General features: G+C 31.9%; 1 protein-coding gene and 1 long non-coding RNA gene across 5 annotated transcripts in view; both read left to right on the top strand.

The window, feature by feature from the left end:
- Positions 1-439: 439 nt before the first annotated feature.
- LOC134853324 (uncharacterized) lies at positions 440-4470 on the top strand. The gene is made up of 3 exons (XR_010164343.1): positions 440-511; positions 976-1065; positions 4339-4470. It is a non-coding gene; the product is annotated as an uncharacterized LOC134853324 (long non-coding RNA).
- A 14712-nt stretch (positions 4471-19182) lies between these two features.
- The window catches only part of LOC134852817 (neuropeptides capa receptor-like), a 98335-nt gene continuing 92548 nt past the window's right edge, over positions 19183-24969 (top strand). For 2 of the 4 annotated variants that reach the window (XM_063868625.1, XM_063868628.1), the window contains exon 1: positions 19751-20547. The gene's annotated coding sequence lies outside the window, so the exon portion shown is untranslated. The other 2 variants (XM_063868626.1, XM_063868627.1) reach the window with 2 other exon arrangements.

A 24969-nucleotide genomic window follows, 5' to 3' on the forward strand; every position in this document is an offset into this window, starting at 1 on the left:
CCAACAAATCAATAATCAGATAGAAATTTTGCGGTATAAAAAAGATGAGCGCAACGGCAAATTACTCGTGAGTTTAAGTTACTTTTTTTTCTTTAAAACTGTGCAAAAACAAAATGATTTCAAAACAAACCGAGTGTTTTCAAACCCTTTAACATAATTGGCTGCAAAAGAAAGGTCATTGCGTTTTAATCGGTGAATTAATACAGTTTATAGTTTATCACCTATTTGAGACAGATGGATTCTTTAATGTTTTTTTTTGTTCAACAATGACTTAATCTTTATTATTTTGCTTGACCATTGATGCTCAAATATTAGTTTTCTAATGCTTTACAGCGAATGACTTTTTCTCAAGTAACACAAGGGGGAAGTTGTGGCATGGTAAAACTTTCCGCACACAATTTAAACGTTTTGCACTGAAATTCTGCCATAGATAATTTTTGTGCTTTCAGAGCAAGTCAGCCAATATTCAGTGCATATCGTGAATCATCAATATCCAGAATTTCCAATAAAGGTACGTCGAATAAAAATAATTGAGTACCGATTCAAATTTATTCTCAATTTTTCATTTATTGCACTGGATTACTGCGAAACATCTGCTAAAAAGCAGGGAAGAACGATAAATTTGCCCCTATTTTAATTAAGTACAATCTTGAGTCTGAAGTTTTGCTTGACTCAGAAACGTCTATAATGGTAAGAAGTAAAATGCAGAAGATTTTTTTTACAGAATTAAAAAAAAAACTCCAAAAATATTTTAATGAAAATATGAACTTTATGTTTGAAAAAACGGATGAGATCTCGTACGCGCTACCTGTTGACAATAATTGGCAAATTGACCTTTGTATTTTTAGAGGTGCTCTAAATGACCATAATGTTATTTGAAGGCGGAAAATTACCTCAAAATGAAAAGGCTAAAATTAAGCTGTAGCGGGTTACAATAGCAAGTTGATTTGTCGTTTTGATTCATATAAAATTTAGGTTACACCGGAAAAAAATCTGACGCCGAAAAGTTTCGATTTGGATTCTCCCGACAGGACCAGACATCTCTATTAGTCAAACATGTTAAATGTAAGTAATAGTTATTCCTGAAAAAACTTCGCTATTTTAAATAGCCTTTTTTCGACCAACAAGATCGGATATTTAAGTGTTACTTTGCAGAAAATGGAAGTATTGTATCAACAACGTCGTCTGCGTTCTGGGTTTGCCACTAATCTAGGAACCACGAACAACCTAACAAATCATACAATTTTTTATATGGAAAATTGCTAATCATATACTTTTCAAGCAGTTCTTTAAGTCCAAAAAAGGCATGAAAACTCTTGTTTTAATGAGTTTCCCTTTAGGGAAACTGTATACTTAGCGTTGTTGTACACAAAAAAGTGAACAAAACGAGCCTAGTTACTCAAAGCTGAAGTCATCATAATTTCAACGGTTTTCCATGTTTAATACTTTGGAAACGTTGTCAACAATTTCCTAACAAACAATATGAAGCAAGAAGCAAACTTGGATACTTTAGCAAAAATCTTCAAATTTACAAACTTTTTCCAATTTAAAGTTTTAATTAACCACGCTCTGCATACAAAATTGTTTATTGCAAAAATGTTCATTGAACAAAAAATTATCCAAAGAAATGTAAGAATTGCAATTTTTCTGTACTCAGAACTACGTTATGCACACAAAAAATTGTAATTCACAGGCAAAAATGTTTTTGTTTGGTAAATTCAAAAAAAAACGAACAACTTTTGATGGCTTTTAAAAACTTCCTATTGAAGTTTTGGTATTGTCGTCACAAATTGCTATTCATACAATTTGCATTTATAGAAATTGTATGATTAGCAGTTTTTAGCCATTAATTTTTTCTTCTGAGACAGTCAACATTACGAAACCAAACTGCGCAATGAATAGTCGCACAATTTCGTGTCTGTATCTTCCTGTATTCCAGAGACGAGTCCTCAAACATGTTCCAAAATGTAAGTGGATTCCACTTACAATTTTTCAGTGGATTCCGCATACAAATAGCTGTAACGTAATTTTTGTCGGCACATTGGTTTTGTTGCGGATTCCGCAACGAGTGAACATAGGTAGTTGTTCCGGATTCCGCAAATGCAAGCGGATTCCGCAAATGTAAGTGTATACCGCTAAGTTATGTGGATTCCGCTTACGTTTTGTGTATTCCGCTAATAATTTGCGGATTCCGCTCACAATTAGTGGAATCTGCTCAGAATTTGCGGATTCCGCTTAAAATTTGCGGATTCCATTTGCAGTTGTGGATTCCGCGACAGCTTAAGCTTATTGAACACATTTAATATTAATTGTTCACGGAGTCCACTAAATGGTTCCGGATTTCGTACATTTTGTTGCGGATTCGGCAAATTTGTCTGTTCTTAAAGCGATTTCGAGCAACACAGTGTTTTAGCTAATTTTCCGTGGAATCCAAAACAGCAGAGAAGATCAAAGAAAAATAGCAATGTTGCGGATTCCGCAACAAGTCGGATTTTTGCTTTTGCGGAATCCGCTTAGAATTCACAAAATGCACAGTTTGGCCTCGTATTGACACTTATACCAAAACAAGAAGAAATTCTTTTAAGAAACGATTAAACCATTTTTGCTAAATGTGTGAAGTTTATATACGACTATCAATATTTCATGGACCTAATTTATGGATTTTGTATGACTAGCATTTTCGATCTATGTAGGTCAACCCGGGGTCGTAATGATGTTTTTAATAATGAGTTCAGTTGAAGTTCGGGTTGTAATGAAAAGAAATAAAAATTGTTTTCTGTTTTTGAAAATTGGTGCAAATCGATAGCTTGTTTTAGAATTCTGAAATTTTTCAGTTTAGCATGAGAATACCAAGTTACCAAAGAAATCAAGTCCCTTATTGAATATACCTCTAAATATTTAAGCTTTTGCTTGTGCACTTCCACACCCCTGCCTTGTATTAAAAAAAGCGCGCCTAGTTTGCTGGACGGGGCGGAAAGAGGTAAAGAATCTTAGTTTTTAAAATAAAACGTTAAATAAAACTTTATCTTTCTTTGTAACATTTTAGGATGATTTGACAAAAAAAAATTCAACCCCTGATCACACCGCCTCAAAAGTTTCAAAAAAAACTATAGAAGTAGTTTGAGTATTCTCCTTTTAAAAAGTTTTTTTCCCCAAAAAAACAGTCGTCATAAGATAACGCGTATTGTAAATTGCTACTCTTGTGCTTCTGTTTATTTCATTTGTTTCTTTGCAACACTTACTTGTTGTTCCGACTTTCGATACGAAAGTAACGGAATATTTGTGCTCGGGGTGGGTTTTTTTTTTCTTCAGACAAATTTCGACTTTTTAACTAGCCATTTTTGACGGAATTTTTTTATATCATTCGAAAGGTATTGTTGTCTTGAGCTCAAATTTGAAAAAATATTTTACCTGTGATCATTTTTCGTGAAGTTATGGGGGTTTAAAGATTGCCAATTTGGCCAATTTGGGACAATTAACGCGCGATAAATTTTGCGCTATTAACGCGTAAGCGGAGAGTTAATCCGTCTTAGAAATCGTTCCAAATTGGTTGAAAGAAGCTTATTTGCCATAATTGATTTGTTAGAATGAGCGAAATCTATCCTGTTGTACTTTAAACGGTGTGTGGGTGGATAATTTTTATTTAAAAAATTCAAATTTTAGAAAAAAAAAAATTCCATTTTGTTATATTTCATTTAATTTTGAATGTTATTACTGCTCCATAAACCTTAAAAGGCAGTCGGAACATTCAGGGCTTCGCCCTGATACGAGCAGTCTTGTTGTTCCGACTTTCGATACGAAAGTAACGGAATATTTGTGCTCGGGGTGGTTTTTTTTTTCTTCAGACAAATTTCGACTTTTTAACTAGCCCTTTTCGACAAAATTTTTTATATCATTCAAAAGGTATTGTTGTCTTGAGCTTAAATTTGAAAAGAAATTTCACCTGTGATTATTTTTCGTAAAGTTATGAGGTTTTAAAGATTGCCATTTTGACCAATTTGGGACAATTAACGCGCGATATAATTCGCGCTATTAAAGCGAAAGCGGAGATTTAATCCGTCTTATAAATCGTTCCAAATTGGTTGAACGAAGCTTATTTGCCATAATTGATTTGTTACAAGGTGAAATTTATCTTTTTGTACTTTATATGGCGTGTGGGGGGATGATTTTTATAAAAAGTTTCAAATTAAAAAAAAAATTTATTTTATTTTATTTCATTTAATTTTTTATGCTATTACTGCTGCTCCATAAACCTTAAAAGGCAGTCGGAACATTCAGGGCTTCGCCCTGATACGAGCAGTCTTGTTTCCTTTGAGCGCAATTATATCACTGTTCCAGATTTAAAGGAAGATGGCAGCAGCACATATCAGTCTCAGTCGAGCACTGGAATTACACGAAGCAGAGACAAAACTTCAAAAACGAGCAGAGCAAGTTTTTACTCTGTTTCAAATACAAACAGCAGTCCGGAAGCTGTTCGTAAGTATATGCTGACAATATTGAAGGTGCCAATACTTCGGACCGAAAAAAAAGATTAAGTAAAAGATCGTCTCAGCTAAATTCTTTCTAACTCTGAAATTTATAAACTTTTCTCATTGTTTTTTGATAACATACTAAAAGTAAATGCAATTTTTAAAAAAAAATTGGGTCCGATAGCTTCAACTTTATTGTTGATAAAATTTTTTGCTGCAAGAAAATTACCCAATCAGAATTTGTTTATCTCAAGTTTTTTTGAAGAGTGAAATTATAAAACATTAAAATTGAATTGATTTTCAGTTAAGTAGGTCTTAATGTTTTTATTTTTTCCAAGTTTTTTTTTGCTTTTAGCTCGTGGAAGATCACTGCCCTATATCAGCCTAAAACCTTCTTCATATGACCGTAAAAATCATCTGACGCGAGAAGCTATACTGAAACGAGCCGACAATTCTCTTATGCATTTTCGAACCAACGGCGAAAACATTTCCCCCCTGATGGCGATGCTAAGAAAAGATTTAGCGGCAAAATTCCAAGCTGCGCTTGACCGAAAAAGCAATCATGAAAACTTAGCTCAAAAAGAAAACAGAACTGAAAACAACGATTTTGATGAACAAGATTCTAAACAAAGCAGCTTTGACACTATCCGCAAAAAAAGTTCTCTAGAATCGTCTTTTAATGAAGACAAGGCTGAAAACAGTTTAAAACTGGGCTTCGAAGAAAATACATTGACGCCACAAAGTAACTCAGAGAAGATTTCTAATAACAAAATTGAGGATTATAAAGAAAATCAACTGACAACAAAGCATCCGCATAAAACCTTTTCTGTGAAAAAAGAAACTTCATCGGAAAAATTACCTCAAATAAACTATAAGCTTGCCAATTTGAGCATCAAAAATCAGCCAGAAGGCAAAATCACTTCAACGAAAATCCACAACGATCTATCCAATCCAGCAAAAATTACCGATGGCGAAAATAAAATCTCAAAAAGTCATCAGACAGATGAGAAACGAAAAACGCCAACCGGAATTATGCGATCGAAAACAGAAGTTGACGGGAGTTTTTTCGTGAAAAGAAGCGTTAGTTTTTCCAGTGATTTGGAACGAATTCGTGTTATGACTCCAATTGTCAAATATAATTATTCCAAACACGAAAGGTGCTCACGGGTTAGAAAGCCGAGAAACAGCAGAACATCTCAGAGTTCATCCTCAAAACCTATATGAATTGACCATTTGATCTGTTTTTGAGTTTTGATATAACAAACAACTTTGGCAGCCTTGATTTTAAAAAATGATGCGTGAAAAGTTTTTTGTCCCAACATTTATAAAAAACCATATATCACAAACAAAAAAATCTATTTTTTTATTTTAATTTCCAAAGAATCAATATTGTCAAACTTTAGGAATTACAGTTTTAGTGATAATGCATTATGAACAAAAAAACTACTGGAAGAAATTCGAACCTGAGGGGAAAAGTTTCTTTTCGGCATTTGATTTTTTTTTTGCCACAGGTTCGAACTTGTACCAGTAGTTTTTTTGTTCACGTATTGCGATTTTTGCAAAAGCTGTCATGCAGATAAATGATGACGACTAATCTTTGGAACCTTTCGTTACATCATAAGTTTGATGCTTATTTGGGTTGATGTGGTGAGAGGAAAAAGAGCATAGATCATTTCATAACTCTTGTCTTCATGATTTTTCTGGTACAGGATCGCATGGGAATCGGATTGCCTATTCTAAATCAAACATCCATTCATGAAGTGGAATTTAATACTTTTGCAGTAACGGTAAGTGAGAAAAACCGATCTAAATTCATATTAAAAATTTTTTGAAAAACCCATCGATTCAGTTCACATTTTGACTTCAGATGGGGATAGGGCTTACCGACAGTCGTCGATCGAACATTCAAACGTTTTTGATAAAACATCCCAATAATTTTGTAGTGAATAAGAAAAACTCCTAGAAATTTGAGTTTTTTTCTCGATAAATTTTTTTTCGTTTGTATTGAAAATGAAGTGCTTTGTTTTGCGCTTTGAAACCCCAATGAACTGGTTTCAATTTTGCTTAATTGAAACTTTTTTCGAAGCGCAATTATTTGAGATTGTTGAACACCGTAAGGTCAAAAACCTCTCGTTTTTCAGACTGTGAGCAGGATTGATCCACACTTGTTCTATGTTGATCGGCAGGTTTCATGTTCATCTCGTATATAGGTATTAATTCTCAGCATATCTTAGATGAAACGTTTATAAGAATCTTTTTAAGAAACTTTAAGCCTATGTATCGTTTATGTATCGTATCTATGTATCGTATTTATGTATCATAATTTTTTGATTGGGGGGGGACTTTGCATCAATGTTTCAAATCAGGGTTTTTCAAACCAAAACTTACACTGTTTTTGGGATTATCTAGTTACCAAAGCCAACACATTTCGGATGCAAGTGCCTTTTTTTCGCTTTCTTGAGAATTTTCTTACCTGATTTTCAGCGGTGTGAAACTGAACTCAGTTTTAAATCATATATTCTTATACTTATTTTAAGCCAAGACTTACACAAATTTTGCATCAATCTAGTCGTTCACGTCTTCTTACTGCCAAATCTAAATCATTTCTGGAATTTTTAGCGTTTTATAACTTTCCCATGCAAAAAACTACAGGCGTATTTAGTTTTTTTTTCAAATCAGTCAGTGTCTCTTTTTCCAAAATTTACAATAATCCCGGGCAGCATAAGCAATCTGTTCAAAAAAAGTAACCCAATTCATGTTTTTCTTACAAATCTGCCTTTTATTGTCTTTTGGTTGGTTGACAGCCAATTTGACGATTTTTATAAAAACAAACACCTGCGAAAAACTTTGAATTGAGTGACTGCAAAACTTTGAGATAAAGTACTGCCGCAGCGCAAGAACAGATAGCGAAAGAAAGCAGTATTATAATTCCCTACCAGAAAAAAATCTAAATTGGATAGATATTTGTATAAACAATCTTCTCTATTTATCCACACGAGCTTTTTCTAAGAATATGACTGTCTTTCGTATCTGAAGTTGGATTAGGCTGAAAATCGAGACGTTGATGATCGTTGTTAACCGTAATCGTTGATTGAACTTTTCAAATCACCAAGTATTATACTCCCAATACACTCAAAATATTAATACAATGAAAGATTGTTTTTTTTTCTGAAGTTGAAGTACACTGAATGTTGATGCTCTGAAGATTGTTTTTACTAACAATATTTAATTAAAAAATCAATGACTTGCAATAAAAGAAAAGGCCACCTGAAAAAAAAAACAATTATTCAAACTGATTATAATGGGAAGAAACGGGAATCTGAACGTCCACCTCCAAAAAGTATCTTCTCAAATTCTGCCTTTTTGAGTCTCTCAGAAAATTGTTTTCAGTTTATTTGCACTTTACAGGCTTCAGTTACGAAGCATGTGCGGCAGCCACACGGAGAAACTTTCCAATCAATTAATTTCAATTCTATGCTAACCAGACAATCAATTTAGGAGGCTTTTTAAGCTTTTCATCAGTCAATTTTTGGTTGAAAATCATTCCTATAACCTACAATTTTTTCGTTCCAGGATACCTAACTGATATCAAAATAAATAAGGTCAGCTAAAATTACTTAGCTATAAGGAAAGTCAGTGAGTCAAAATTTAGATATTTTTTGGGAAGGGGTGAGGGGGAGGGAGTTTTGGATCAATGTTTCAGAACAATGTTTTTTAAACCAAAGCATACACTGATTCTGGGATTACCCATCTACCAAAGACAACCCATTTCGAATGTGTGTGCCGTCTTTAGCAGTTTTTTACCTGATTTTTAGCGGTGTGAAACGAAATCCTTTTTAAAACATGTATTTTTCTACTCTCCTTAACCCAAGATTTACACAAAACCTGCACCAATCTAGTCGTTCATTTCTTCTTATTGCGAAAATTAAATTTTTTCTGGAATGTTTTCTCATTTTTTTTTCGTTTTCTTAACTTTTCCATACAAAAATCTACTGAGAAATTTTTTTTATCAAATCAAGTTTTTTTTTCAAGTTTTTTTTTCGAATCAATCAGTTTCTCTTTTTTCCAAAATCTACAGTTCTCCGGGCAGCATAAGCAATCTTTTCAGTAAAGGCAAAGCATTTCAAGCTTTTGTTGAAAAAATTCCTTTTCATTTTTATTTGGTTGGTTGGCATTTTGACGATTTTTAGAAGAACAAACACCTGAAAAAACTTTTGATTCAGTGACTGCAAAACTTTGAAATTAAGTTTTGTCTCAGTTCAAGAACAGATAGCAAAAGTAAGCAGTATTGTAGTCACCAACCGGAAAAAATCTAAATTGGATAGAAGTTTGAATAAACAGTCTTCCCCATTTTTCTATCCCGTACCGAGAAAATTCTTTATTTCTGACCTGAAATATTTTGTATCTAATCTAATTTCTGGTCAGAAATTCTTTTTAAAGAAAGCATGGATTTTCTTTTAAAATTTTAATTCTCATGCTAACTCTGATCAGAAATTAGTTAAATTTAGGCTATTTCTCGAACCATCGACCTTCTGATTGCTAGACATTTGCTCTATCCACTAGGTTACAGCCCTTGCTAGCGTTCCCTAGTTTTAGGAGAAGAACAATGATATAACAAGTGTAAGTTTGCATTGTATTCGCTACTGCTATTGTGTATACTCGAAGCATAGTTATCTCGTTGCGGTTAAGCAGTGAACTGATTTCTGGTTATTTTTTTTCCAGAAACTATTTGTTAGTAAACTAGAGATGAAATAGATCTTTTCTGCACATAAAATACGAGAAAACTAAGCCATATAATCTATATAAAATTTCTATCTAGAAAGACAGCCTCCGTTAGGTACGGGATACTTAAATTTAAAAAAAAAATTGCACGACTTGGTTGAATGGTCTATTGCAGAAAATGTGCACAGCGCGAAGAAGCCATGACAAAGTTTTTTAGAATTTCAATTAAATGAAATAATTACCTTTTTTCTATCTTAGTAAAATGGTTCGCTTCTTTCTGACAAATTGTATTTCCAAAGCTTGACTTAAATGAAGTTGCGTTTCAATCTCAGTACATCGGGGCAAGAATCAGTGACAAAACTGTGCATATTATTTCTTTTTCTTCTTATTTGCCAAAAAGACTGAAAATCCAAAACAAGGAGACCAAAATTCCTTTCCCGATTAAAAGTCAGTTTGATGTAGTTTCCAAATTCGAACCTCGCTGAAAAGTTTTCATGTTTTTATCAGACGACGTAACTTCTGAGGTTGCTTCAAAGTAATCTAATTCGCTTGAAAAGCCCCCATTTTAGGATCAAAATCCTTCCCATTATTGGCGAGAGCTCGGAGCAGGAACAACATGAAAGAAAACAAGACTTTAAAACGTTCTCTTTTCATATTTAGTCGATGGTACAGAAAGAATAACCAGCACAGAGAACAAAAAAAAGCTTAAGTGAAACTAAACCGGGTATTGGAACTGATACCAGTATTTTCAGACATTTAGTAGACAGACTCAAAATTTGCTTTCAGATTAAATTCCGAATTCCCCGAAAAGCAGCGGCAGCTTTCACAAAAAACCTTTACAAAAGTTTCAAGCGCTTAGATTAAAGTAGCTAAATCTAGGTTATTTCTAGCTAGAAAAAAGTATCCTGCAGGGGCGCGAATTCCGACCTCCCATTACACAATTTCTAAAAAAAAACCTAAAATCAGTTCACCGATCAATCGCAATGAGATAAATTTGGTTTTTTCAGTTGTAGCCATAACATGCTAATTATTACTTGATATAACAGAATTTACTTAGCCTTAGAGTGCTAGAACCAATAGATTTTCTCAGGTCATATAAGATAGCGTTTACCACAAATTTCTAACTAACGGTAGATCATGTGCTCGAGCCCCACTAGAAGTTTTTACTGGCTAAATTTTCTGGCTAGGTCAAGCTAAATTTTAATCCAAAATTAGATGAGAAAATAATTCAAAAAATGCCTTCGTTAATTAAACAATTCACAAAAAAAATGGCGATATACCTTGATTAGAAGCAAAGTATTCTCGACAAAAACAAAAAACTTGCTCGGTACGATAAATGTTCCAGATCAAACTCAGTACTGCAGTGGTAATACCTACTTTTTGTCTGATTTTGTAAAAAAAAAGAACAGCAAAACGGTAAACGCAGTAAAACAGTACTGATAATGGTGCTGGCCGACCAATGCGGCTGAGATTATACCTGCAACCTCCTTAGTGGGTGTGATTCAATTATCTGAACTTTACGTACAAAAAAAAGTATTTCCATTATACAATTCTACATAGACTGCATTGCTACCCCATCTAGTTTTTTAATTCATAGGTGACAATGAAGTAATTCGATCCACCGCTCATCAATTTTTCTCGTATCCATTATGAGTCACAACATATCATCTTGATCTGTATCCGTAAGATGTTTCCGTAAGAAATTGTTGTTTCTTCCACGTTTTACGATCATTAATTCTGGTGTTTTTTTGATAGCCCGATTTTGACTAGCACAGCATTGATTGTAGCAGTTCAAATAAGGTATCATTCTAAAGGCGTTTCAGTGTTGCAAAAGAAAAATAATCAAAAAAAATACCTCATCTTTGATATAATTTGGTCTGATTGTTTATCAAATCAAAATCCAAAACAAAAATCTGGGATATACATTATTTTAGCTTTGAGATAAAGATTATTTTAGCTTCAGATACTCCTCATTCATAATTTTGAAATTTACTTAATTGTATTTTGCTTGAAAAAAACTCAAAAAAAAAGGAAGAAAATTTCGGAATTCAGAATCCTTGCTAAAATTAAAGTTGAAAGAAAGCTGACTTCATCGAGGAAAAGTTTCGATTTTATTCGAACTTTGGCAGTCTCATATCAAACAATTCCCAAAAACATGAAATTTCCTTAACAGTAAAAATTGTTTTTTTTTTTAAATTATGTCGTCTGAAGATAAAAAAAGTTGTCGCCTCTGTTTGAAAAAAATCACAACATGTTTGATAGATTTTGCTGCTGGTCTGAATATAACATTATGTTAATCAATAGCGGATTTAGGGGGGGGGTCGCTTTCCTTCAGGGATTCGAGCCCCTGGCGACCCAAAGGGTCCCCCCTTTGTACTATTTTGAGATATCCATTTTTGTTGACGCACCCTAAAAATTTTCTAAAGGCGCCTTCGGCGTCACTATATACTAATTTTGAGGGGTTTTTGGTCTTTTTTAAAAGTTTGCCTGCCGCGCAGAAAATTTGGTCAAGTTAGGGTCTTTAAAGCGATTTATAGAAAATCATCAATTTGGTCGACCTAAAAAAAGGTCGACAAAATTTCCAAATTTTTTTTGAAAAACCGCTCCCCCCACTCGAGAAATTCCTAGATCCGCGACTGATGTTAATGACGACGAGAATGATTCAAGACTGTTCGATAGCAGAGGGGGTAGGTACATGGGTTTATGATAAGAGCATAGAATACACAGGCTTCGCTTAACAATTCTGGTCCCCACATCTCTCAAACGAAAATTTTTCATTAATTAAAAATTAATGAAAATTAATAAATTTTAGTAGTTTGTTTATTTAGTTTTTTTAAGTTAAATTATAATTATTTAAAATTAAAACTTTTAATTGGTTTTTTCTAAATAATTTTTATTTAATATTGGAAAAAAAAATTTTTTTCTCAGACCTTTCGACACTTTGCCATGTTTTTTTCTTGGTCGCAAAGATCTAAGTTGCCAAGAAACATCCTAGTTTCTTTTAAACTTCTTCGTTTTCACAACCTCTTTGTATTCAAATCTAAGAAAAATGCAAGTCATCCGTAGTTCAAAGAAAAAAAATCAGCTTCTATTCGCGTTTTGATTTATCTAAACAAGTATATGATTGTCGGATATTTAAACTACTTTCACTGCTTTTCGTAGAGAAAACAGAAGTGCACTTTTTTGATAGCTTCTTCTTTATCTATAATCACTCACAGCTTCAAATAGGTTCGAATGATATATCATAAAATACCCCTCCCAATCTTGGTTCGTCCTTTTTACTAAATATATCTCAATTGTCAGGAGAATTGTATCAGGTGAGCAAAAAATTGCTGAAACTGACTTTTTTGTGAAGTGATAAACTAAATATTTCATCGCTAGAAAAATCAAGATAAATTATAAGTAGTACGTGTTACTTTTCCATTCAGTTATTTTTAGTGGGACTCTTTGAAAAATTGGGAGAAAGGTTGATTGAAACAAAATCAACCCAGTTATGATTTTTTGGAGATTTTAATTTGTATTTTATAGATGTGGCTCGATTGAAAAAAAACTGAAGTTGTCATATTTTCAATTGTTTTGGACGTAATTTAGGTAAGAAGGAAGTTGTTAGAGTGACAGCGACATCATCAGTTTGTATGGATCAAAGAATTAATAATCTTGACAAAGACGTAGATATCTTAGAATAACTAGTAAATGCAATGACTTTGTTTTGACGTATTCGACAGTGTTTTGGGAACAATTAAAACACATACGATTTGAATAAACCGTTGAAGTTCAATAAAATAGTTGTATCCATGGGGAAAAAATATGCCAAATCGAAGTCCTTTACTGGCCCTGCTACAAATTGTATCAGCGATGTTCTCCCGGGCTGACCTCCAAAAACCGAAAATGCTTATCTTACAGTTCCATACACCGAAAAAGCTTATCATACAATTTCAGACATTTAATGTATGGAAAAATGGAAATCATACAATTTTCATACACACTATGTTTCTTTTTTTTGGAAAAAAATAATTATCATACAATATTAATTTGAAAATTGTATGAGTAGCACATGAAAAATGAAGGACTAGCTTTTTTTTGATGGCGACCCAAAGTAAAATTGAAAGTATCCCGAAATGTTTTTTTAAAATATTTTTTTGTAACCGCAAATCGAATTTTGTACTCAATCAAACGTTTTCCAAAAAAAATCCATGTAAATGATTTTTTTTTGTCTGCATAACGTACTCCTGGATACACAAAACTGGATTTTTTCCGTTTCATTGGATATATTTTTTGAAACAAGCTAAAAATTGCTATTTCATCTGTTTGGAATGTTAATATATGCCTTGATCAATGTCTGATAATTTGAAAATTTTAATTTTAAAAACAATCATCTTTGTAGATTTTTGCCTAAATTTAAAAGTTTGATTCTTTCAGTATATGATTTGTGAAAAAAAGTCTTACAAAAATCAGGTCGTTTGCAAAAAATTGTAAATGGCAGAAGATCAACCCTTTGGTTACTCTAATTTTGAGTAAAAATTGGGTTTAGTCACTTGTCTTCGATCACGATCACATCCCAAAAATTTTGAGAATTAAAATTTAAAAAAAATCAAGCTTTTAGTTTTATGAAAAATTGCTTGTCCTCTAATGATCATATATGAGTTTTCTTAGCATTTTCGGTATCTCTAGAATTGTACAAAACTGTTTAATAAGCTTTTTTTCATTCATGAAAATTGTAGGATAAGCGTTTATGGTCAACCCGGGGAATCTAATTGGATCAAAAATGAAACTTACTTACAGAATTATTTCAAAGTAAAATTATTTGCCATGTCTCTACATCTTTATCCGTATCTATCATCCTGGTTTACGAAGTAGACGGTAGAATATGAAAAAGATATACTGGTTTTGTTTCAGTCAACAAAAGTTTGAAATAGGTTGAAACTACAAAAAATTTTGAAAAAAAAACAGACAACAGAAAACAATAAACTGAAAACGAATCAAGGAGAATCTTGCAAACGAAAGCTAGTTTATCCGCAAGGTTCCATTCTGCAGATTTCAATTACTTATTCTGCAGATTTTATTAATTTTATCAACAGTTTTTTTTACAAATCAAAATACTACCAGTGCAATACAGCGTGAAAAAAAATTTTTTTTTGCAGAGGATCCCATACTTCAAAGAACAAAAAACGTGATCTTAATGATTTTTCAGCCAATGTTCCTTATTGAATGTCTGTACTGGCGTGTGGTGTTTTCTTGATTTGAACACTAAACTATACGTTGTTATGTTAATTAGATTTGTCTAGGAGTGAGTCTAGGAATTTTCTTAATTCAATGAGAATTCGGAAATGGCTAACTTTTCCTCTGAGTATAAGATTTAAAAACATGCGGTGAAGTTGGTAAGCCATTCAAATTAAGTTTGCGGTAATTCTCAAAAACCACTTGAAGTTGGGCTGTTAAATCCGTATAGTCGGTCCGATAGAGTGTAAACTCTCCTTAATTTTTCGGTTTATGAGCTGTGATTTATACTTCTTTATCAGAAACATTATTTAAATTGCAAATATTTCAAAGTTGTTTCGAAAAATGACTTCATAAAGTAACCTTCAAAACTGCTTTTATTTAGTATAGACTATCGCTCAATCAATTTTTCTTAAAATAAACAAAATTTACAAAAGTCAGGGTCAGTCATAAATTATAATAAATAACGAAGTCGCCTTCAAATTGGTCCCCAAGCTGTATTCAAAATGAATAACATCATGAATAATTTACTATAAACTGAGCTGCTATTTCGAAGCTAAAAGCTTTTTTAATCCGGCTCGCTCATGCTCAACATTTTTTTGGCAACTAAATATAAAAACTTATAAACTCTACCTAATTTTATTGATTGTATTAAGTGTTTGAGAAACACTTTCAACCAATTGGAGGAAGCAGAAATTTAAAGTTTGACTTTCGTGTGTCGTGGTTTCCAGGTGAGGATAAAAACTTTTTTTTTTCAAAAATAAACTTGACAATCTTCTGACAATTTTTGTAGGAAGAGAAAAAATTTGTTCGACATTACTTAGTCGATGCATTCGCTCTTTAATTACACTATGTATGAATAATTCCATTCAAAGGTTTTTTGAGAGGTGCAAAATTTTTCGGAATTTTTTTTTACAAATTGCAAAAAATTGTCGAAAAAGTTTATGTAACGTGGATTTTTTTTTTCAAGAGAAGGCAAAAATCTATATATGAATTTTCGGTTCATAATCTGTTGATTTCTTTCTTGGAACTTTTCAACTTTGTTGAGCTCGAATGCTGATCCCCATCTTAAAATATTGTTTTTTTTGATGTTTTGACCAACATACTATGCGCAAAAAACGATCGTTTTTTTTTATAGAAAACAGAATTGAAGTCCTTCAAAATTTTGTGCTTGTTTTTTTAACTGGATATTTTTCTTTTCCAGAAGATTTTGACGAAACTGTAGTTTTTCTGAATTGACTAGAGAAAATAGAGAAAAACCAGTTTTCTATCTTAGAAAATCGTTATTCTTTCCTGATAACCTTACGAGGCCAAACTGTGCAATTTGTGGTTGTAAACGGATTCCACAACAAGGACGCTCCCTTGGTTCTTCTTTTGTTCTTCAATTTTCTTTGATCGCTCCGACAAAATTTTAACATGTTTAAAAGATTGGCTCTGGAATCCAGGAACACACAGACACAAAATTAGGCTCCTATCCAGTGCACAGTTTGGCCTCGTAATGAAATTATAACTGAGTTCATGGCAATTACTGTGGACCCTAAAACTTGAAAATGAACAATTAAAAATTACAAACATCTTTTTTATAACATTTCGGCTGGCTACAGGTTGACCGAGGTGTTCCGCCATGCCTTTCTGTGATTAAATTTTCTTCACATTCCTCGGACACAGTAAATTCAATTCCTTATCAACGGAACAATCATGGTACACTTTTTAACTGATACTAGTTAATTATATTATCAATTAAGTCTTTCAAGGACAATTGGTATCCATCAGAAAAACCAAAGAGTAAATTTGTCTCGAAATCTGGAAATTAGGCCGCGTCCAAAAACAAATACGTTTCAGAACCAATTCTGGGAACAAAATTGTGGCACAGAACTAATACAGAGTTGGATAACACAGAAACAATTTTAAAAAATGGATAATTTTTGAGCTAGCAAGAGTTAAATTTTCCTTTAACTAAGCAGACAGTTAACTCGAATCAAATTGTCCTTGTTTCTGCCAAATGAGGGACAGTTCCAAAAATAAAATTAGGTTTTCAACTTAAGATGAAATGTTGATAGTAAACTTTTAACAAATCTCGGATATTAAAGTATACATGTTGTATGATATAGTTTTACAAATCAACATCGGATAAGACTAGAACATTCCTTTAGACTGAAATATAACGTGAAAATAAAAGTTTTTTGTGCTTAACAGTTTCAAAACCACCAATCGTTTGGATAAATTGCGATTGCTTATGTAGATGCTTGTAAAGATGAAATAATTTTGGCTCATTTTTAAATTGCCCGCATATTTTGAGGTTCACCCAAAAATATTTTTAAAGAAAACCTCTAAGAATTAAAAATTCTTGTTTATAAAGATATTATGAAAATGTATTACTTTTGGTTTCCTATTTTAAAACTCAGCTCATTTCATTCTTTATTCAAATTTCTAGCAATTAGTAACATTTATATACTTGTGCAGTAATCATTTTTTTGATTTTTAGTTTATCCACTTTTTATGTTTTTCCTCGGTTTCTTGTTTGTGTATTTTTTTTTCTGACATGGTTTTTAGAAAAAAGTAACGGTTTACCAATAAAAAGCAAATTTTCTGAAAAACAGAGTTAACACTGTTTTTTTCCTGTTTTTGTTACCGTTTTTTTTTCTATTTCAGCTAAATAATTCTCCCCAAACTGTCAGCAAGCCTCGTCAAAATTTGACATCTGTTCTTTTTAATTATGGCTCAATTAAAAAAAAAAAGTTTATATAGCGTTATTACTCGGGTTGACCAAAACTTCCTATCATACAATTTCTATATATGAAAAACTTCTTACCATACACTTCCATACAATACCATACATACGTAGAGAAAATTGTATGAAATCTCTATGATAAGAATTTTTCCATATAAGAAAATTGTATGATAAGTAAATGATAAGCAATTTTCCATCAACGAAAAAATTGAATATTTTTTCTAAATTTAATATTTGAATAGTTTTGCGTTGTGTTCGTAACCGAATGCATGTGACAAAGATCTCGGTTTACTCAAAGCAGCAAAACTTGAACGATCTTGCATTCACGATGCATACAAAACGACAAAAGGCCTGAATTAACTTACGGCTGCCGTTCACAAATGATACAAGGAAACAAACAAACCTTTTAATTTTGGCAATTATTTTCAAAGATGACATTTTTCAAAGGTTGAATTTTTAATTATTCATGGATTGGTCTAGGCATACATTAACATGCCATACAAAATAAGTAGGCGTTTTGAGCGTTTATGAAAAAAATTATCAAGAAAAACGGCAAGAAGTTCAAATTTTGTATATCCAGGACTATGTTATGCACAAAAAAAAATTAAATTTCGTATGCAGAAAATTTTTTTATGAAAATGTCTTCTGTGTACAAAATTTATTTTGCGTTAAGATCAAAAAAATCTTTTAGGGGCAATTTTATAGTTACTTTTGTGTCATCATCAAAAAAAAGGTAGTCATACAATTTTAATATATGGGAATTGCAGGATAAACATTTAAGAAAAACATCGGTTATTTAAAAAAAAACATTCATTAGAATCAAACAGCCTGAGAAATTAGTTTTTTATCTTTTTTCAACCGTTTTTTTTTTAATTGTATGAAAATTGTATGACAAGCAGTTTTTTATACACTTGATGTATGGAATTGTATGATAAGCATATTTGGTGTATGGTGGTCAACCCGGGTACTTTGACTGAATCGAAATTTTATAAAAATTGATGACCCGATTACACAAAATCAATAAAAGCCGAAAAAACACTTTGAGCTTTTTTTAACGAAAACAGTTGCGACCCGCTTTTCTTTTTTTTGGTGCAAAAAAAATTTGTGTAACCAGCCACAATTGACGGTATTAAAAAGTGTCCACTAATCGTCTTTACAATATTTAGCAGTTTTTGAAAAAAAAATACTCCAGTTTTTATGTTTGCTCTTGGGAGTATTCTGCTTATTTTATTTAGCTTTTTTCTTCAGACATTTCATAACATAATGTGCTAAAATACTCATACTTTAATGCTGAAAAAAAAATCCGCTGAAATTTCGATCTGACGAAATCAAAGCGCAACTTTTATTTCAAATATTTCGGGTTTCCTGGCTTTTATGACAGCCATACTGATTATTAATTCAGTCATTGAACCCTAAAAAACATATGTTCCCTTTTTATTAAACTTTATTAGGGCCCAATACTTTGCAGAACACCGTCTGGTACCTTCCTGGTGATCAAAATATTATTGTATTTTCTCATTAATCTTGTTCACAAACTTGTTATTATTTCACCAATTTTGTGGGACTGACGTTTATAGGCAGACTTGTTTGACAGTCTTTGATTGAGTTCTGTGTATTTTGAAACCATGATTGACATGAATGAAAATGGAAAATCTTTTTACCTAAGGGATCAAGTTTTACAGTAAGAAGATTTGTAGTCCCGAATCACTTTAATCAAAAATCGATATAAAGTATTTCACTTTGCAGCCGATTTTGCAACCATTTTTATTCAGTTTTGATTTAAATAGTCTGAAATTCCATTCAATAATTGAGGAATAAACGGATCTTGTTAACTATCCCCCCCTGGTACCCTCCCGAATCTATCCCTCCCCCTCCCCTTTAAAGAAAGAATTGAAGTATTATGCATTTACAAATTTTGTACCTTGTTAACTATCCACTATCCCCACACCCTATTGCAAAAGGGGGAAATAGTTAACAAAGATCCGATTAAACTAGTGCAACATCGAAGTTTTTAGTTAACAAGCTGGTCCCATTAAAATATTTTTTACTGTTTTTGTTCCGTTTTATGCAAACGCCCTCCGGCGCCAATAAAAGAAGGTAAGAAACACAAATTTTTAATCACTTTTGCTTTCATCGAATTTTGATGACCGCACAAAACTGCTTTTATAGCCAATTTTCTATTAAATTTTGACAAATTTCATCAATTTTCTCAGAACATAAAAGCGGTAGTGAATTTGAGCTTAAAGCATCATTGAAAAATCAAGTTATTTGAAATAGTCTTTGGCAGTTTTAATTCAATTTAGCTGCAAGTTGTTGAGTTTTGAGTCCATTAAAAATCATTTTAAATCAGAAGGAACTTTTTTTCTCTTTTTTTTTTTGCTTTGAATGAAACATCAACTTAAGACTTAAGATCACTTTGATAATGGAAGTCTGAAAAATTTTTGCCATCTGGAATTTAAAAAATCATTCAAGCAGTTTTTCATAGCATGCACGTTGGTTGAATAAATCAATTTGAAATACTTTTTGAATTACTTTTAATGCTTATTTATTCGTTTTGATCGACTTTGATTTGTCCTTTTGTGTTGAATAGAGAAATTGGTGGGAATTTTTTATTGGCGCCAAACAGCTAAAAAATGGCAATTGCTTTTGTAAAACAAAGTTTAATGAGATCAATATAATTGAAAAAACAAGAAGAATTTACCAGAGGGCTAAAATTATCACCTGAATATGTCAAAAGACGCCACAAGTTACGAAAACTACAATAATTGATTCAGAAATTTATTGTCTAATTCGAATGCTTCTGGCTAGAAAGCCCATCGATTGATTTTTTTTTTCAAATTTTAATATAATAGATAAAAGTTCACAGAAATTTCTTTCAGTTGATATTTGAAAAATTTAATCAAAAATTTGGGAAAATTGAATTTTAGTTAATTGAAAACTAATAAACCGCAGACTTTATAGTCTGGGCGAAACGTTTTTCTCTAAGGAGGAGGGCATTATTAGTTTCTAAAAGGGTCTAAAATTATTTAGAAACAATGGAAATAATTTCATCTTGTTTCCAATACAGCCAAATAAAAATAACAGTTCAAAAAGCGTTTTTTTTTCCAATTAAACACCTGGATCAATTTCCTGACACTATTGAAGCATCAAAAATGACATATAATAGTATATTTTCATTCTATGTCGCATAAATATATTTAGTTGCCCGGAATAAACAAAAGAAAACAAAAAAAAACATCACTGTTTTCGTTGATGCTTGATTAGACTTTTTTTCAGATTACATTGTTAGAAAAATGTCGGATTTTGAGCTAAAAGCTGAGATAATCTGCCATAAAATTCGTTTGATTAGTTTTGAAGCACAAATTTAACGCAAGATTTTTACCACCAGAATACCAGACCACAGCGCAGGTAAGAAAAAATAAATTTTTATCTAACTAAACTTCTGCCTAAAACACAAGCTCCGAATCTTCAAAGTAGTAATTTTGCGTTTGTAAACACGAATAAATTCTCCAATTGATATTGTCTAGAAGTATAATTCTTTTCAACAATTTTAAGAAGGATACCCGAAAAAAAACGATAGCAAAAGAGTGATAAGTTTCAATGGTCGTTTAGTGAAGAAGTAAAAACGAAATGTAGTTACAAAATTTAAGTCACATAACTTTGTTCCTGCAATATTTGTTCCGACTACTAAAATTGGCGAAGAACTGTGTTTTGGGTGGGTTTTGTAATTTTAATCAAAACCAGAGATTATCAGAATACAGGGTTTTTTCAAAACACATGTTTTAACAATCTTGTCTAATTTCACAAAAAATGGAATATTCAAGCCTTAATTTTTGTAATAGTTATCAAAATTTGCACAAAACTCTGAGAAAACGTTCCAACAACCTTGTTTCGTTTGCGCATCGCGGTTTTTTGAATTTCTAGTACAATTTGTGCTAAGCAAGCTGCCATAGTGCGAATCAAATGGATTAAATGAATTTGACCAAATTGTTCGATTTCGTTTTTCTCGAACCTGGTAAGCTTTGGACAAAAACGAACGGATGAAAAGTTGATTGCTTCTTTATAGTATAAATGTTTCAGTGAAACAAACGATTTTATATACCCAATTTATTTGGTTCAAAATTTAAGAGGGAAAAAAGGTGAAATGATGAAAGAAAAAAGCAAACTGCTTGTTTCCCTATTTAAATATAACCCAAATGTGTTAACCCGGCTTGAGGGTGTTTGAGGGGGTGAAATTGGATTCAAACTTTGCAAATTAAATGAAACATAAAATTGTTGGTAAAACTCCAAACCAAAACTGTAACCTTTTTGTCCAGAAAACGAGAGCATATATAAACGAGAGTATAAATATTATATAAAGTTACTAATTTGAATCGAAATTGAAGTTTTTGGTTCAAATCATTTTATCCAGTTGTTTCAAAACAACTTTACAGAAATTTCTTCGGCCTATACCGTAGCTAAGCTAACATAAACACATAAACAGGCTTGAGAAAAAATTATTTCAGTTACTAAAAATTGTATCATCAAAAATCCGCAAAAATTTGGCGCCTTCTGCAGAAATAATAATTTCAATAACCAAAGTTTTTTTTAAATGATCGAGCATTCATAAAAAACGTGCTTCTAAAACAACCTGTAGGTTTGGTAATACTTTTTACCTAAGCCCTTTCAGTCTTGAATCGATCACATCTAAAATAAAAAAGAATAAATTTCAATGAAAAAATGGTAGAACTTTTTTTTTCTTTCAGATCTAATTTGACTATTGCTTAAATTGAAAGGTTGGTTCATTTTTCAACTTACTTTGTTTCTTTACAAGACTTGATAGCATAATTACTCACTAAAAACCTGTTGAGTGCTATTTAGTCTAGATTCGAAAGCCGTTGAAAGTATTCCGAAAACTCGTTAACTATCGAGAAACACCAGTTTGAATTTTTTGCTTCTTAGCCTAGTTTCGCCCAAGTTAAACAAACGAGTAAATTTTGTAACGGAAGAAATTTCGTTTTCAGGCATACTTTTTTTCAATTTTTTTTTTGTACAATAGAAACATATTTTGAAGCTTCCTATAACTCTCTTCTTTGACAATAACTTTTGTTTGAAAACAATCAAAAATTAAAAAACTGTGCTTTTGGTTTTTTTTTTGTTTTTGAGATAAATGCAGCCGATAAAGATAAAGTTGACGTAGCTAGTGGTTTAAGTTTTTTGCCCCGGTCATCGCATCCCACCGGTCAGAAAGACGACGAAAAAAAACAGTTAGTTATTTTTTTATATTTTTGAAGATCAAAACTGTGCAACTTGCAACAGCAACCGGCAGCTCTTTTTATTATAAAGATCACAGTTGAAATATTGTGCTGACTACTGTAGCTCGAATTATGGTTTGGGGTTTTGATTAGCGTAATCAAAGTGAGTGCTTCTTTGGTGATTTAAGCATAAAGTTTTTCAAAAAAAATCCTATAAAATTTATTAAAAACTAACAAAAGCCAACGTTTTAACCTTTTTTGTTATCATTTGACTCAAAAAAATTTTAGTCTCATCTCTCGAACAAAAATGAACGAACGGGATGTTTTCCGCGCAACTGACGTTACATCAAAAAATTCCGGAGAACTGAGAGTATTTCAAAATTGAATCGGAAACTCGTTCAGTCGTGATCCAGTTTTAAAATAGGATTTTCTCACTTTGCCTTCATATTGAGAAAACGTTCTTTTTTGTTCGGTTGTTACAGCAAAAAAGTATTACCTACAAATCTTTTCAAATTATTTTCAAGTCAATTTAATGTTGGTTTTGGAAGCCATAATAAATCTGCGTATGTTCTGAAAACAAGATTAATTCCGTTGCAAACAAAATCGAAGCAAATCGAAAAAAAAGATATTCTAACTAAATTTTTCAACTTCTGAGTTTTTGATTTTCTTAAAACTAAAAGGGTTCGTAATATTTTGGGTCCCGTACCAATTAAATTATGCTTTTATTTTTGGTTAGATTGTTAACTTTATAGGAATATGAACTGGAGCGCAAATTGAGCACTCTAAACTTTTGATGAGCTTAGACTTCAAGTATAATGTTCCAAAAAATATAGGGATTTAAAAAAATATTAAATCTTAAAAACAAAAATCTCGTTAAAAAATTTAACAGGATATACTAGCGGTTGCCTTTGTTCACATGAAATTATTACAACAATTAGATTTTGAAAAATTCTACTATTTTTTAATAGAATGGCTTTACTAAAATTATTTTAGAAAGTATGAATAAAACAAGTTGAAAATTAAACTTCATGATTCAGTATTTTCAAATTATGAAACTTATAATGTATTTAATGATCTCATCCCCTGCCGAGAAAATTCTTTATTTCTGAACTGAAATACTTTATACGTTATCTAATTTCTGGTAAGAAAACTTTTTTAAATTTTCAAAAAAAGCAGGGATTTTCTCTAAATTCTTTTTTCTCATCTCGATTCTGGTCAAAAATTAGCTAAATCTAGGCTATTTTTGCACAATATCTATTTTATGGTCAGAAATTATTTTTGAAATGTTTAAATAAAGCAGGGATTTTCTTTAAATTTTTTATTTCTCATCTTATTTCTGATAAGAAATTAGCTAAATCTAGGCTATTTCTAGCTTAAAAAAATTAAAAGCTCCTAGTTGTGCTCGAACACCTGACATTCATATTTCTAGGCTCTTGTGCTAACCACTATGCTACAGCCTTTTCACATGATGAATAGTTTTAGTAGAATACGACTTGATCTAACGAGTGTTAGTTTGCATTGTACTTCCTCTGTTATTGTGTATACTCGAAGCATGTTTAACTCGTTGCGGTTGAGCAGTGAACTGATATCTGGTTACTTTTTTCCAGATATTGTTTTTTACTGAACTCGAGAACAAATAGATATTTTCTGCTCATAAAATACGAGAAAACTCGGCTAGATAATTTATATGAAAATTCTAACTAGAAAGACAGCCTCCGTTAGGTACGGTATACTTAAAATTTTAAAGTTAATTGCACGACTTCGTTGATTGGTCTATTGCATAAAAATATGCACAGCACAAAGAAGCCATGACAAAATTTTCAGATTTTTAAAAAAAATGAAAGAAACACCTGTTTTCAATCTTAGTACAGTGTTTCGCTTCTTTCTGACATTTTTTTTCAATGAAGTTGCGTTTAAATTTTAGTACATCGGGTCTATGATGAAAGACAAAATAAAACTGAGCATCTTATTCCTTCTTCTTTTTATTTGCCAAAATCCAAAACAAGGAGACCAAACTTTCTTTACTGATTAAAAATTAGTTTGATGTAGTTTCCCAATTCGAACGTCGCTGAAACCTTTTCAAGTAATTATCAGACAAGGTAACTTCTGAGGTTGCTTCGAAGGAATCTAGTTCGCTTGAAAAGCCCCCATTTTAGGATCAAAATCCTTCCCATTATTGGCGAGAGCTCGGAGCAGGAAAAAACATGAAAGAAAACAAGACTTTAAAACGTTCTTTTTTCATATTTAGTTGATGGTACATAAAGAATAACCAGCACAGAGAACAAAAAAAAAGCTTCTAAGTAAAACTAAACCGGGTATTGGAACTGAAAGCACCAACTTCAGACATTTAGTAGACAGACTCAAAATTTGCTTTCAGATTAAATTCCCCGAGAAGCCGCGGCTTTCACGAAAAACCATGAAAAAATTACAGCGCTTAGATTAGAGCGATGCTCATATCGTTTTAAATAGCGGCGACATCAAAGAATTTGCTATTACATATGAAATGGGGAGAAACTACATTCAAATTTACAGCTAAATGCACATAAAAAGTTGACTTTTATGAATTATTATTTTATCAATTAAATACAACACAATG

This window comes from Symsagittifera roscoffensis, chromosome 8, assembly GCF_963678635.1.
Source record: "Symsagittifera roscoffensis chromosome 8, txSymRosc1.1, whole genome shotgun sequence".
NCBI classification, from domain to species: domain Eukaryota; kingdom Metazoa; phylum Xenacoelomorpha; order Acoela; family Convolutidae; genus Symsagittifera; species Symsagittifera roscoffensis.